This window comes from Spinacia oleracea, chromosome 5 (genome assembly GCF_020520425.1).
Source record: "Spinacia oleracea cultivar Varoflay chromosome 5, BTI_SOV_V1, whole genome shotgun sequence".
NCBI classification, from domain to species: domain Eukaryota; kingdom Viridiplantae; phylum Streptophyta; class Magnoliopsida; order Caryophyllales; family Amaranthaceae; genus Spinacia; species Spinacia oleracea.
The window spans coordinates 100,684,923-100,700,523 of record NC_079491.1 but is presented as its reverse complement, the minus strand read 5'-3'; the positions used below and the strand labels follow the sequence as shown (position 1 = coordinate 100,700,523).

At 35.2% G+C, this 15,601-nt stretch overlaps 1 long non-coding RNA gene across 19 annotated transcripts; it reads left to right on the top strand.

Annotated features, from left to right (window-relative positions):
- The first annotated feature begins 9,054 nt into the window (after positions 1 to 9,054).
- Positions 9,055 to 14,724, top strand: LOC110784417 (uncharacterized). Of its 19 annotated transcripts, none has more exons than XR_008921487.1 (5): positions 9,056 to 9,368; positions 9,656 to 9,809; positions 9,992 to 10,078; positions 11,025 to 13,985; positions 14,220 to 14,724. It is a non-coding gene; the product is annotated as an uncharacterized lncRNA (long non-coding RNA). The 19 variants fall into 19 exon arrangements; XR_008921483.1 differs by having other exon boundaries at positions 9,656 to 9,841; XR_008921484.1 differs by having other exon boundaries at positions 9,057 to 9,368; positions 9,656 to 10,078; positions 11,025 to 11,105; positions 12,009 to 13,985.
- The last annotated feature ends 877 nt before the right edge of the window (positions 14,725 to 15,601 follow it).

Genomic DNA, 15,601 nt, shown 5'->3' with positions numbered 1-15,601 from the left:
CGATTGTTCTATCACGCCTAATAAAGATAATACCTTGGACAATCGAACTATCATGCTAGGTACCTTAAATCAATCTAAATAAGATAATCACGATCGATTTAGTATTATGTGTTGCATATTGCTAAAATCAATTCAGAATAGTTTAAAAGTTTAACGCATGTCCCTTCAATTATTTATGCTGAGCTAGTAAGGATAACCTGCCTCTGGAGTTATCGATGAGCACTCCTCTCGGTAGTTACAGTCCCCCGAACTCTCAATCTCCGCCCTGCGGGTGTACGTTGAGCGATCCCCACACCAGGGATCACAAGGGAACCTATGGCCGTCATGGTCGAACATAGTTGCACTCCCTTTATGTCACGATAACCGGGTTTTGTCAGTTTTTCTCATTGTCGTTAAAAACTGAATGGCGACTCCTATATTACTAGTCGATTGGGTGTAAACTCACAGGAAATCTAACTACACTTGATCTGACAACGTCACGCCCACGAGGGACGAGGTCATGCATTAGCCTCGTGCTTTTTCGACCCCCTCACAATAGCCAAAAACGTTCGCCCAAGAATTAGGGGTCAGCTGGGCCAGGCCAATATCAAAACCATCCAAAATGTCCATTACAAAAGGGTGCAAGGGAAACCTAAGGCCCAATCGGAAGGCGGTCGTATAGACAGCAACCTCTCCCAAAGTAAGAAGATCTACATTACTATGAGGACGAGGACATCTAAAACTAAAACCACGAGGCAAGAGCAAGAAATGCTCAAAGTCACGTCCTTGCTCCTTTAGGTACCTCAACCATTTCCTGCTTGGGAGGATGTCACAAGGAAACAAGTCCACGTCCTCCTTTCCGCGAACCATGGGAGGAAGATTTTTGACAAACTCCTCGTCCGAAGAACTGGAAGAGTCATCTTCGAAATCCTCACGTGGGATACGAGGAAGGCAAGCCACACTCTTTCTCCTCCTTGCAGAACGAGCCGCCCTGGAGCCCACGTCTCTTGAATGATGTGAAGAACTAACTCCTCCCCTATTTCCATGGGACGGGTTCGAAAAAGGAACCATGTTGTCCCTCTCTCGTGGTGCTGCCCATGCGCCCACATTGGTCGTTTGTTTAATACGTGCCATGCCGCCCTGCATAAGGAACAGGACGTTCGACTTAAGAAAAGATGAAAAAGCAAAGAGCGGGTACGCCATCCAGATACAAGAGAAGCGACGACTGACAGGACGTCTCCCTAAGAAATAGAAGCATCAAAAGAAAATTTTTAAATACATGCATAACTGAAGAAAGAGAAAACTAACAAGAACGCTTACCAATAAGTGATCAAACTGCTAAACCTATCAGGCAAAATCGTCCAACCTCCAAGAACAACGAACGAGGAATCCAAGAACACCCAATGCAAGCACAAGAAGATCTTCGAAATGAAATCGCTTTCTCTCTCTAAAATTCTCTTTGAAATAACAAAAGGAAAATGATAGAAAATAAAATATTTCTGGAGGTTTTAAAGGAGAAACCAGGCTCTGAAAAGCAACCACACGTGGCACTCCACCAGGTCCAGAAGACTACCCCACATGGGCGAGAGGCACCCTCCTTGAGGGGCAAATGATGTGGCCTAAACTAAAGATTGCCACATGGCTTTACTATGATAGCCCAAAGAGGAGGCCCAAAGGCCCTCCAGCACGCATACGTCGAATCCATACAGAGCCAATACCCGCACCCAGATCCAAGACCCATCACTTAGGCCCATGAGAAATTGTTAGGTTTGCTTGAGTAATGGAAGAGAGATTACTCTTGATTTGTTTGAAGTGGCCACGAGAGGGATTGGCATATGTTGAAGTAAGGATATCCCTTGCTTCCTTAGCGGTTCCAGTTTGGGATACCAGAGGGACAAGATTTTGACTTAGGGAGCCAACGAGGGAACCAAACACAAGCTGGTCTTGACAGAACCAATGGAGGGCAGTCGGGTTCACTGTAGAAATTCCATCAGAGTTGGTGATCGAGGTGGGAGGACAAGGTTAAGAACCATCGACATACTTGTATAGGTCATATCCCAAGAGTGTAGCCTTAAGTTGTGTCTTCCATGCGACATAGTTGGTGGGAATGAGCTTGATGACATTATAAAGATGAACAATGGTGAAAGGCTTGGTAGGGTCATAGGTATTTGGGATGAGGGTTTGATATATCAGAGGTCGTCATGGTGAACAAGAAAGGATGAAAATATACTTTGGAGAATTAGATCATAAAAATCTGATGCCATATAAATGTTGAGAAGGTTAGATTATATCTATTGAATGTGTAGAGCCTTTAAAATAGGCTAAGCTAGGTTACAATGTTTACAAAACCATGCTATATATTAACTACTCTGATAAGATAAATATTAACTAAGTATTATATAGAAAGATAAATACAAATACTAAGTCAATAACAAATATGGTTCATTAAATCTTATCTTCTACAATAATACAAAGTATTGCCTAATATGTAAGGTGGAATTATACAATAGCAATATTAGGAAATAATATTGTCTAATATGTGTAGGACCTGATTCCCGACCAACTGTGACTTATCTTGAGAATCCTACATGAGAGTTTGTTCAGACTGTTTATTAAAGATTTATAGGGTCGCCACCCGATTTTTATCCGAACAGGGAACGGATTTTGTAAAACTATTTAGTAAAAAAGTTCAAAGAAAACAATTTCGAGAATGATTAATAACTCCATAAAATAAAGGCCTTTTGTTTATTGAAAATTGGTCTTTTGAAATCAAAAATTCGGGTTCAAGGTCTAGGTTAAGAGAATCGAACGTCTGAAACCTGTCTTCTCTTCTATTCTAAGGAATAGGCTCTTACTCTGACTTAATTTCTAGTTGATTTGATTTATGGCTATTTGGGAAGTTAGATAAAAACACATAGGTCTCACGTTGTCATACACATGCAAGCATATTTTTTAAAAAAAAGGTTTCATTAAGCCAAGACAAGATTATTAATGCATGATAGGTTTGAGCATTGAAGTTGCATTACGTACCGATCATCATGGGATTTCAATCCATTCTCGGATCAAAACCATCGTAGTTCGGACGAATGTCTCATTTTAAGTGGCCAATTCCACTTGGGTATGAGGGTTAATGATATTGAGTTTTATTTTTCTCAAAATAAGGTTTTGTGATCCTTAATCAATTAACTTTAAGAATCAAAATGATCCACTTAGGATTTAGGAAATCACACCGATTAGTGATTACCATAAAGGTCTTCTGAATAAGACGGTTATAACGAAAATGTGCGCCTTAATTGGCTGCTTGAATGGATCAAAATGGTTTTTTGTAGTAAATTGATAGGGATTCTTTTTGGTAATTGTATTTTGAGAAAAAGTCCAATCATGAGACTAATTAAGGGATTCTTTTTGGTTTTGTGTGATGGAGATGGATTATCTCACGGCCTTATATGATTGATAAGTCAACCTAACGCCTCGAATTTGAAATAAGGCCATTATCATGCGTTAAAATGCATGATGACTTAATTGATCAAACAAGCAAGACGTTTCACACTCAATACGTTGACAAGCTTAAATTCGACAAAAATAAAGATGATGTTCTGCACAAAATCGATCAAATTGCATGTTTATTGTTATGGAATTGAGTAAAGTTGTTTTATAACATGTTTTCCTAATTGTTACAAAATTTAAAATTTTAGAATTTTTCTTTACTTTTTCTGAAGTCATCTATGTTATTTGTAAATTTTTACAAGATTTAAAAGTTTTAACATTTCTTCACTTGTTTCTGAAGTCATCTTTGTTATTTATAAATTTTTACAAGATTTAAAACTTTTAACATTTCTTCACTTGTTTCTGAAGTCATTTATGTTATTTATAAGTTTTTACAAGATTTAAAAGTTTTAACATTTCTTCACTTGTTTCTAAAATCAACTCTGTTATTTATATATTTTTACAAGATTTAAAAGCTTTAATATTTCTTCACTTGTTTCTGAAATCATCTCGGTTATTTTTTTAAAATTAGGAAATGTATATTTAAAAGGCTGCTTAGTTTAGAGTTTATTAAGATTTTAAAAGTAAAAACTCAATTTAAGGGAAATTTTCCATTTCACTTAAACTTTACCAAAATTGATTTTACGAAAGTAAAAATGGGTGGGACAGACCCTTTCTTATTAAAAAGAATGTTGGTAACTATTTATTGATGAGATAACGATGATTATATTTATTCTCAAGAGGATTTTAAAGGCATTGAGCTAATTTCTTTATTTATTTAGATTATTTGAATTAAATACTTATATTGAAAAGAGAATATTATGCTTAATTATAAAACACTTCTAATGACTCGAAATTTAATTGGTTTCTGGATGTTTTTGGTGATGTTTTTAATACTTATAAAATTTGATTATAACATGATTTGCAATTTTATGTTTATTTTGACATTATTGAAAAATATTGATTGTTATTATACCAATTCTTTTTTATTAACTTAAAGATTTATAGAAAATTTTTATGAGGGTGTGATGGACTTTTATAAAGGTTATTAGATATTATATCCTCTATTTTATTTTAATATTTTATGATTTTTGGATTTAATATAAGGAATATTTAAAATTTTCTTAATTAGTCTGGTAATTAACTTTCAGTGATGTTTTAACAATTTCTTATACATCTTAGCTTCAGTTAATTTAGTTTAGTGATTTAAGTAATTAATCTTTATTTTAAAGTATTTAAGATAGTTACTACGAAAATATTCATCATTCATTCTAGAAGTCTCCGAAAATTACAAATTATATATGATTGGAAAGATCTTATTGTGAACCTTATTATATATTTTGAAGTCTTTGACTGAAAGTGAACCGAAATGGCATGGAATTAATGTTTTCTAAAATCGTACATATTATTTTGTCTTTTAATGTTTTTAGGTAAAATGTACATAACTTTAGATAGGGAAATGATTTCGACTTGATTCTCTTTGCAAATTTTGAATTAAATTATTATCTTTCCAATGTTACATAAAGTGTGCTCAGAATTGAAAAATTATTTGGATGAAATTATTATTGTTATTATATTTATTAATCAATGTTATGTACAATATCATTCAGTTTTGGATAAAATATTTTAAACTGAAATTCAATCATTGATGAGCGACATTTATGTCGCTCTTATCTTAGAATTTTAGTTCATTTTATTAGCATTTTATTATTATTTTTTCTTAGTTTTATCGTTTTTAGTTCGTTTATCGCATTTTTGCATTAATCGTAATATTTTCTCGTCTAGCGTAGATTTTAGTCGTTTTTGCTTAAAACGTGCCTTTTGTGCGCATTCTCATTGCGTAAGGGTCGTTTTGAGTATTGACGTGTTAATATTGTGTCATTATGCATGACGACGTTTAAAATGATTTAACGATTTGGAGAATTGCGATGCGAATTAATAATACGATTTTCTATTTTTAATAACACGTGTTGCGATTTTCTAACATGCTATACGTAGTTTCTAATGTGCAGCGACGAGCTTCCAATGTGCAGCTATGCACGATCACTTCAGCAACCTCATGAGCAGCAACAGTAGCTACACGAAGCCATCTAAGTGGATGCTGTTTACTTAGCCTCGCTGCTGCTCACAAAGTGCACGAACAGCAGCCCTACAACATTACAGTACATCAGCTATACACGAGCTCCTTGCAGTCCTTTGCAGCATCTCTTATGCTCACCAACGAGCTTCTTGCATCCCCTTGATAGCAGCCTTGTAGCTCCATGAAAACAGCAACAATAAGCAAGTGTTACAGCAGCCTTATAGCAAGAAGAGTAGCAGCAACGAGCAAGAAGAATAGCAGCCACAGCAACACGCAAACAACTGGAAGCTGCAGCTGTGCGAACACACGAGTTTAGTGTGTGGGCGCAAAGTTCCGTGGGAGCACACGGTTGTGCCTGTGCGAGCACACAAACTGGAGAAATTGATGTAGTGGCTCTGTGGGGTTTTGTGCGAGCGCACAACCTCCTTTATGCGACCAAACGGCTGCGCGGAGATGCTTTAAATACTGAAATTCGCAGCTTTGTTTCGAGGATTAGTTTTTACGTAATTTCATTTTTAGAATTTCATTGTTTAGGATTAGCTTAGAATTCTAGAGAGAGAATTAGATTAGGGCTTAGATTAGTGGTTAGGATTAGGATTCTTAGCTTCAAATTCTTAATTATTAGTTAGATTCAAAACACTAAATTTCAGATTTCTTTTCTCTTTCATTTGAGTTTTGTTCTTCAAGTTTGATGCAATTTCAACAATTCAAGGTATAATTCTACTTTTCTTTTTGATTTGTTCTTTCATTCTTTAATTGCTTCAATAATTTCGTTTATGCTTTGATTTCATTGTTGAATTCTAGAATTAGTTTCATATTTTGAATTTTCTTGAATTTTCCCCCAATTTTGATATTTGAATTTTCTGAATTTTGTTGATACAATTAGTTTCATTAATTCAATTAGTTTCATGATTAGGATTAGTTTTAGTTTAATTTTGATGTTAATCATGCTAATTGAGTAGTCTTAGTCTAGAGGTTAGGGTTGAAGCCTTGGGAATCAATTTGGGAAATTATAGGGAAATTCATGATTGGTGTTGTGATTAAACTTGAGTTGATGATAGGATTTCCATGACTAATTAATTAGTAGTTGCAAATGCTAGTTGATTAGGATTGATTGGAATGCATTGTTTAGGTTTGGCAAGACATTGTGAACCTCTTTGATGCAAGTGAATAGTAGGTCTTATATACAAGTGGTCTAGTTTTAGGATTATGCGAGAGCTTTTCCTTGATTAGATGCTTCGCGTGCTCTATCCGAGAGGTGGCAAGCACGTCATTAGTTTCTTTTCCCCTATGCATCAAGTCTTTGCATAATCATTGTGTTTTGACCTTTGTCCTTCCCTTAATTCAATTTCCATTGCCGATTCCCGAAATCTCTAGAATTTCTTTACTTGTTCATATTTCATATTCTTCCTTTCACTAGATTAATTAACAAACTCATTTTCCATTGGAACTAGCTTTTGAACACATTAGATTGAAAAGCCAAACATATTCATTCTCTTGGGACGATCCCTATGCTTGCCGCTATAGTCAATATAGCCGGTTAGTTAGATGTTTTATAATTATTGTTTGATTAGGTGGTCTTCGTATAACGACGCGAAAATCCCGTTATCAAAATAGCGCCGTTGCCGGGGAATGGCATCATTGTTTGATTTTTCATTCTAGTTCCCTAGTCTAGTTCATTTTTCATTTTCTTTTTTTGAAATCCAAAAATGGAAAATTCCTTTGTTTCTCAAAATGATGAATCGATTACACTAGATGATCTTCTCTATCTCCATGATAATTTCCTAAGCTCTTTGAAAGTTGAATCTCCAAAATCATTGTTTGAGATGCTCCTTTTCACGAAGTATCTTGAAATTCAAGAAGAGGAAAGAATAGATTCTAGTTTGAATTCATTTGAGGTCATGTCCCAACGAGTAGGCTTTTTGGGAATCTCTAACCTAGTAATGCAAGAATCTATCAAGGATGTTTCGCGGAGAAGAGATGAGTTTGAGGCTACATTGCCACCTATGATGCATGACATTGAGGAATTGAGTATCGGAGAGTTTGTTCCTACTCGTTCCTCTTTGAGTGAATGCCTTGATGATGGTGATGAAAATTTATTTGCTCCTTTTTGCCTCGAAGTGCTTAAGTCGATTCAAATTTAGGAAAAAAGTGAATGTGCCAACCAAAATTTTTTAAAAGTGAATGAAGGATCTTATGTTGAGATTTCTTGCTCTCTTTGTAATGTGAGTGAAGTTGTTTGTGAATCTTTTGTTCCCACTCCCTTCCCTCATTCCCCATTCCGAAAGAAGAAACTCAACATCTATCCTTCATTTCCCATCTCTTTTCCCTTTTTGTCCCATCTCCCACCGCTTGAGGATTCCTTTTCCTCCATTGATCCAAATGATTCTCCTTCCCCAAAGGAGCATGAAGACGGGAGTATTTCTTTTGTTTTTCATTTTAATTTTTCTTATTTTTGGTTCCCCACACCCCGTAGGCATAGAGTTGCATTCTACTTTGTGCTTGCTTCTCATTTGACTCTTGCCTACTTGTTACACTTGGATATGTTTACCATTGCATATGACAAACTATTGCGATCGTTGTCAGGGTACTTACTAGAGGTAAAAGGCGTAAAGCTAATGACGTAAAAATAGTGCTTGTCGGGAGGCAACCCGTGGGTGTTGGCCATTTGGCCCATGTATACTAATTTTTCTTGATTTTTGAAGTTTTTGTGCCTCAAGCTTTCTTGGCGTGGAATTCTTTGCATCCATCTTTGCCATGTCCGGCTATTCCTATTGGTGAGTTCGTTCCTTATTACGGTTCTTTGCGGGACTTGCTCCCACGACATCTCCGGTAATATCATTCTAACTCTCTTGCATTCTTTGGGGTCGGGCATCATTTATGCGGGGCATTGGTTGGATGGGTAGCTGTGCCCCTCCTAGTTTCGTTTTAGGCCTTGAGGACATGGCCTAATTCAAGCTTGGGGGGAGATTTTATTGTTTGGATTGCTACTTTGATCTCCATGTGATGGATTGCTTGATTTTGTGAATATTTTGGATTTTGTGTATATTTCTTGATTAGTTCATTGATTTTCTTTATTTTCTTTTTGAATTTTATTTCCTTTTCTTTTCTTTTCCTTATTTTCTTTTGCATTTCTTTTCTTTCTTTTTCCTTTTCGATCTTTGTCAAGGCAAGTTTTTCTAATTTTTAGGATTTATTCTTGATTTGGGCATAATAAAAATGGAACTTGTAGGCTAGAATGCTTTTAATCCTAATTGGTAGATGTTTGCACGATTTTCAATGTCTTGGGTCGAATCTAGGATTTAGGTGTTAAGAAAGTCGGTTACAACTTTGAGTAGCATGAGTCTTGAACCCATGGTTTGTGGTAAGACCACTACTACAGAAATATCATTTAACAGCGCTTTTCGTCCTACTGCTGTTAATGATATCAAATATAGCATGTTACAGCGCTTAAGATATAAGGGCTGTCATAAGTATACATACTATAGCGCTTATGTTAGAAGCGCTGTCATATTACGCACATATTACAACGTTCCAACAAAATCGCTATCAAATAATATACGGAAAAAAAAAAAATTGAAACACACACGCTGTCAAAATACTCCGGAGCAAAGAACCAGAGTTTCTTCTTCACACGCTTCACTTTACTCCGCAAAACTCTTCCACTGTCAACACTTACCTTCTCACGGCGAAACCCACAGCGGCGATTTCCCTTCTCACGGAGGAGAATTCCCTTCTCACGGCGGCGTGATCCCTTCTCACATCGAAACCCATGGAGGCGTGCTTCCCTTCTCACGGCGAGAGTGAATAATAGAATTTGAAGGTATACTTCATAAAATTTAAGGATTTTTGCTGATTTATGTTTGGGATTGTTCTTAATTTTGCGTTTTATGCGTGCGGTTATAGTTAATTACTTTTCTTGAATTGGTTTTGCGGGGAGGAGGGTTTGAATTCAATTACGATTGGTTTAATTATGGGGTTTGGGGTTTTAGGGTTTTGGTCCACTGAATTTGTATATGTAGGTTGTGAGTATTATGTGATTTAATTATTTGGTTCGTAAATTTTTCAGATTTCTGTAGTAGTGATGTTAGGGTTATTATTCTGTTTTAGTCTTTTATCCAGGTCATAGCATACCTCTAATTTCATGAATGTTCTCACCGCTTTTGGATTCCATATCCTCAACGAAGCATCATATGGGTTCATGTCATTCAAGCAAGTATTGGGTGAAGCAGCGAATTTGGAAAAAGCTTTTGTTATCTTAGGGGTAAGGTTGCGTACATTCGATTTCCGACCAAGGTAATTGGAAATAGCCTATAGGGGTAAGGTTGTATACAAATTATTTGCCTTAACCTGGCCATGGCGAGAGCGCGTTAGGGTAACATTGGTATTTGAAACAATTGGTTGAGCATAAGAGTTTGTGTTTTTTGATTGGTTGTAATGGTGCAGATATTGGCTGGCCTCTTGAAAACAAATGATGGGAATGTTTATGTTAAGAAGCCAAAAAACTTTGTATTCCAGAACCCAGATCATTGGGTTAGTTTTGGGTCTTGTGGCTGGCTTATTTTGTATGAATAAAGTGATGTTTGTGCTTGGTTTTGTTGCTGCATTAGTTAATGATCTCATCTTCGCAAGTTCTCCATTTCACGTGTGATCATAAGATCATCTATATGAGCCTTATTATATGTTGAGTATAAGAATCATAACTATGATACTGGGAAAGTATTCATGTCTGATCATAGCTGAAATATGTCACTTTTGAATTAAGACCAAAGATTTACTTGAATTCCTGGATTTACGCATACATCTGAATCTGATTCTAATGCTGGAGGCCTAGTAAATTTTAATTGTAAAGAACGAAATATCAATGATCTGTTATATGTGATGAAGAATCAGATGGTCGCTTGGAGAACTAAATGCATTTGAAAGTCATGAATATGCTCGAAAATAATTTATGTAAAGACGAAATTGATGTGTTGATACTTCAAAGGTCTCTCCTATGTTGTGGATGCTGGCAAGAATATTTGTTAAGATATGCGGAGTTTAATAACTATTTGAGTTATACCAAAACCAGGAACTTTGACCACCATTTCTGATGATTATTAATCTTATTGTTTCTTAGTTTTTTCTCCTTAATCCATAGGTTTCGTTTTATGTATCTTACTGAGTTCCTAGTTTGCAGTTGACGTATAGAGGAGTCACTTGCAAATCTGCCTAACAGTGATTGCTTCTGTTCGGTTTGAAAATCTGTTAGTGTGTAATTCTCTGTTAAGCTTCTCAAATAAAAAAAAATACTCCTTAGGTTTCTGTCCTTCTTGTCAGAGACCGAGTATTGGCAAGTAAAACTATAAAAAAATGAAGGATCCAAATCAGCGGCTTGGTTTATTGAATACCGAATAGATCATAACTTGTGTATGGTATTGGTTGCTGAGGCTTTCCAGTTTCCATTATGTATTTCATAGATTTTTTTGTTTTTTTACAGACATGAGAGTGTAATCCGGGAAAAACACTAGCATGGAACTTTCTATCTCTATTTACTACTTCAGGCTAGCTGTTTCTAGAAGTGAGTTTGATTGCTTTTCTTCTTCAAGGAAATTATGCAAGTGAGACAGAAGCTTTGACTCGTACTTTTTCCATCTCTGCAATCCTAGTTGGTTTCGATCATATAATACTCACAATATATAGGTTGTGAGTATTATGTGATTTCATTATTTGGTTCTTAAATTTTCCAGATTTCTGTAGTAGTTGAAGTGTTCATACGTCTTGTAGCCGGAGAGTTCAGAGATCTCCTAAACTTTGGAAACCAAAGTCAAGCAATATTTTTGTAACAAGTAGTAGTTGCGGGATCCTATTTCCTTAGTCGGTGATCCGTACAACCCCGTCATATCTACAAGAGTGAAAAAGGGAATAATATCAACAAATACTAGCTGTGAAATATTCGTTGTTCTTGTTTTGCTGTGTATGTGTGTCAAACTGTAGATAAATCAGAGAATGAAGGTGCAGGGCATGTCCGCAAGTATCTAAGTTAAAGGATTGGTTCGTACTGCATAATTTAGTAACTAAACTGATGGCACATTTTTGTATGTCGTGTGGCCATCAGTTTTGTGATGGATAATTTTAGATCTGATTAGTCTTGGATTTTTGTTCTATGTTGTTCTTTTAATTGCAATTTTCTAATTCTTGGGGATGTATAGTCAGGACAACAGTTAACTTTGTATTGAGAATATTTCCAATTTGTATTTATGATGTTTAATCTTGTTTCTACATCCCTTTTGAATGGCCTTTTCTCATATTCTACTGCTTTTAGATAATGTTGTTTCTTCTTTCGCTGCAGTTGTTACACTCTTGTTGGCGACTTGGTGTTGTTGTATTATTATGAATTATCTTCGATCTATGCTTTTGTTGCAGTGTATATATATTGAAATCATTTCTTGTTCCTGTGCTGCAATGGATATTGCCTGATCAGTGCCCTCATATTATGTATTAAGAAGTACGCAAATATGGAGTGGGTTTGGCTCTTTATTCAACAATGCGAAAAGTTCTGATACAGCTCATCTATGTAAGTGTGTGTTTTCTTTCAAACTCTAGTAGTAACAATCTGCACCTCAAATTTTGTTTCTTGGCTAAATATTATACCGGAGTAATCAGCTTAATATAGTGTTGACACGATATGAATTTTGTGAAATGTGGCTATTTTTTATTTTATAGATGAATCACAATTCACTCATTGACTGTGTATCTCACAACTCACTAGTTGATTCTTTTATCCTTAAAGAAGCATGGTTGTTCCGTTTCCTTAATTTTTCCGTGTGAGATGTTAGTGATGAGAGAAATCCAAGGAGAAGATGCTACAATGTTAGAAAACGAGAGAGTCAAGTTGTTAGGTAAGGGTTTAAATTTTGATTCTTTGATAATAGAATAGCAATGCACTAAATTTCTTCTAACTCTTACTGGAGTTTAGCATTCAGATTTATTAAAAGTAGTTGTTGGTGCTACTGCTTGCATTCAGTATCAGATCAGTAATTCATTTAGTAGTACAACTTAATATGTTTCTGGAACTCTATATAAATAACATATATTGAGTGTGGCACTTTGCCTTATACCGATGAATGAAGTTTGCAGCAAAAATCAGAGAACAATTAGTACAACTCGATGACTCTAAGTCCTAACCGTATGTTTGAATTAAGGTGATTTTGAAAAGAATAAGGCACTATTATTCTGAACTTTGTTTGGCGAAACTGAATTGCATTGGAATTAAAATAAAGTCGAAAACAACAGGGTCTAAGAGGGTTATTTTCTCTTCGAAAGGGTGACTTTAATCGAATATTAGGTGGCCTTTTGACAGAATATAGACTGACTTGCTTCATTCTATTTTACCTGTCTAATCCTTTGTGAAACCTACTCCAGGATTTTGTTTGGTGAATTGGATATGAAGTAAAATGTCTGCCTGTTTGCAGCCAATGGAATAAATAGAAACACAGTAGACAAACAAACTCTAGTCTGTATAGAAAATATACATCCTTTGCCGAAAATGTAAAATAGTATGTTTAGAGGAAAGAATCTTACACAAATATCCAATAAGATACACTGAAATAGACGGACATTTAAATCAAAGATACTCTGAAATTCAAGAACTAGGGAGTAATTTAGAAGAATTTGATGTTTTCCTGAATATGAAGTTATCACATTTGTCAAAGGTCTTTTGTGGAATAAAGTCTTGGCTTTTTTTTATTTTGTTTGATATCTATCCATGCAGGAGTCTATGGAAATGGATGCTGGCTATTGTTTCTTGAAGTCTAGAAGACTGAATGTTAGGATGAGATTGTTTGAGGGTGCCATTTTTTTTTGTCCTGGTATACTGATTCCTGTTCCGGTGACCTTTGTACTAATATTCTCTAAAGCGTGAGATCATTGTTGTTTTAACTAATTTTGCGCCAAGTTTGGACAGGAGGTTTACTTATGCTGCTGCATGTTTGTGGTTTTTATTAGTGATACGTTTTGTGTGGATTCAGAATTAGAATGTTTTTGCTAATGAATATGCTTGAGATGTCTTGTGGGAACTAAGGTTCTCAAGTTGACTTGCTTAGTAGTATACAAAGGGTTAGCTTGTAACAGATGTTACTAGAGCACTCATCTATACACGGTTACACTTTTAAGTGTCCAACTCACCTGTATAACTGTATTCCATGTTTGGTCCAAAATGTGAGCACAACTAAACTTGACACTTCTCGAGTTCAGCTTCGGCACATATTTAGAATTTAGTATCTTTTTCCTTTTTTTTGTTCAACTCCTACGTTATCTACCTAGTGTTTCGAAATGTTGATTTTGATTTGTGTATAATTGACCTAGTTTTCCCCTTGTGACCCAAGCAAGCTCATGGTTACTACTGCTGATTCCCAGGTCCGGATACTTAAAGGGGTTAATGTACTATGTAAATATAAAGGTTGGTTACTCATCTCTATGTTAATTCTGTTTGAGGCTTCTTCTGAGTCATCTTCACTTAATCAATACTGAAAGTATAGTAGTTGTTTGCATATTGCAATTCACACTTCTAGGAAGTTCTGCAAATTCAAATTCACAGAAGTTGTTGAACATTATGCAATTTTATTTGTACAAGTTGCTCAGTGAATTTTATTTTTGTGTCCTAATTTCTATTATGTTGTTTACTTTTACCAAGTCTTCGAAATGAAGGAAGCCAAATCTCAGATGGAAAACACATTGTCTTGGTGAGTGAAGACTCTTCTGTTTATGTATGGGACTCCAATAAATCAGACACAGGTCGCACAACAATTTCATCTCACTTCCAAATGTGAAATTCATTTTTTTTTTCTTCATGTATTGCACTTAATGTTAATATATTTTTTTTCCTTCTATATATGTATGAATTCTTATACACCATTGTTTCGCAGTTCTTTTTAGATTGTTAGTTGACAAAGAGCAGATTGACGAAGTAAGAACCGATTGGGTGCGCAATGTTGTTCAACAATTGTATAATTGTTGGGTTATGTTGAAGGAACCAACAAACATAAGAATCTATTGAAGTATTGATTAATGTATTCTACGACGTAGTTTAATTTTAGTTTTGGTTTAGATCTATGTAATCGGTTTTATTAGGGTGACATTGTCAAAATTCTTTTAATTGAGGTATGGATATTAATTTTTAACTATTTACTATTTTTCAATATATGGTGTTATTTGCGGTAAAAAAATAAAATATTTTTCAGGTATAAATATTATATTAAAAAAAACTTTAATAGCGCTTCATAACATCCGCTATTAGAAAATAATTTGAAAGATGGCGACAAATCTTCAATTGTGTTTCTTAAATAGCGTTTATAATGTGCTATGAAATAAACATTTGAATTACCCTAGATATTACATATGACAGCGCTTTTGAAAAGCGCTATTAAAGGTATCTTTTACTTTTAATAGCGAAGCTATCAACAGCGCTTCAAGAAGCGCTGTTAAAAGCATTGTTAAGCGCTATTAAAAGCAATTTCTGTCGTAGTGGACCGTGTCGATCTCTCTAGTGACTTGAAACCGGAGAGGGTAGTATTTGCTCCCATTTGTGAGGGTCATGTTCATATTAACCCAAACACATGAATACATATATTGAGTGGCATGGATCCTTGGCATTGAATTTCTTATCTCCCGAATTTGACTTGTTCCTTCCCGAGGCCGCGACCGAACTACTTTAGGGGACGATAGAGGCATTTCTTTCGGTGACTATTTTTCTTTTTAGATTAGGACATCTTTATTTTTATTTTTCATTGATATTTTTGTTTGCACTTGCCCCCTTGCTAGCCATTTGAGCCTTTCCCCTTCATTTCTTATAAGAACATTACTAGCCTAATAGCCTTTGTTTTATTTTCACCCTTAGAAGTGATAGTGAACCTTTGAGTTATGACGCTTGATGGTTTTGAATGATTATGCAAAGTTGAGGAATGATTGATATTGGTATGAATGACAAAGTTTGGGAAATATGTTGTATATAGTGAATAAATAAGCAAAAAGAGAAAGGAAAGTTTTGAAAAAGCCAAAAATAGAGAAAAACAAGGC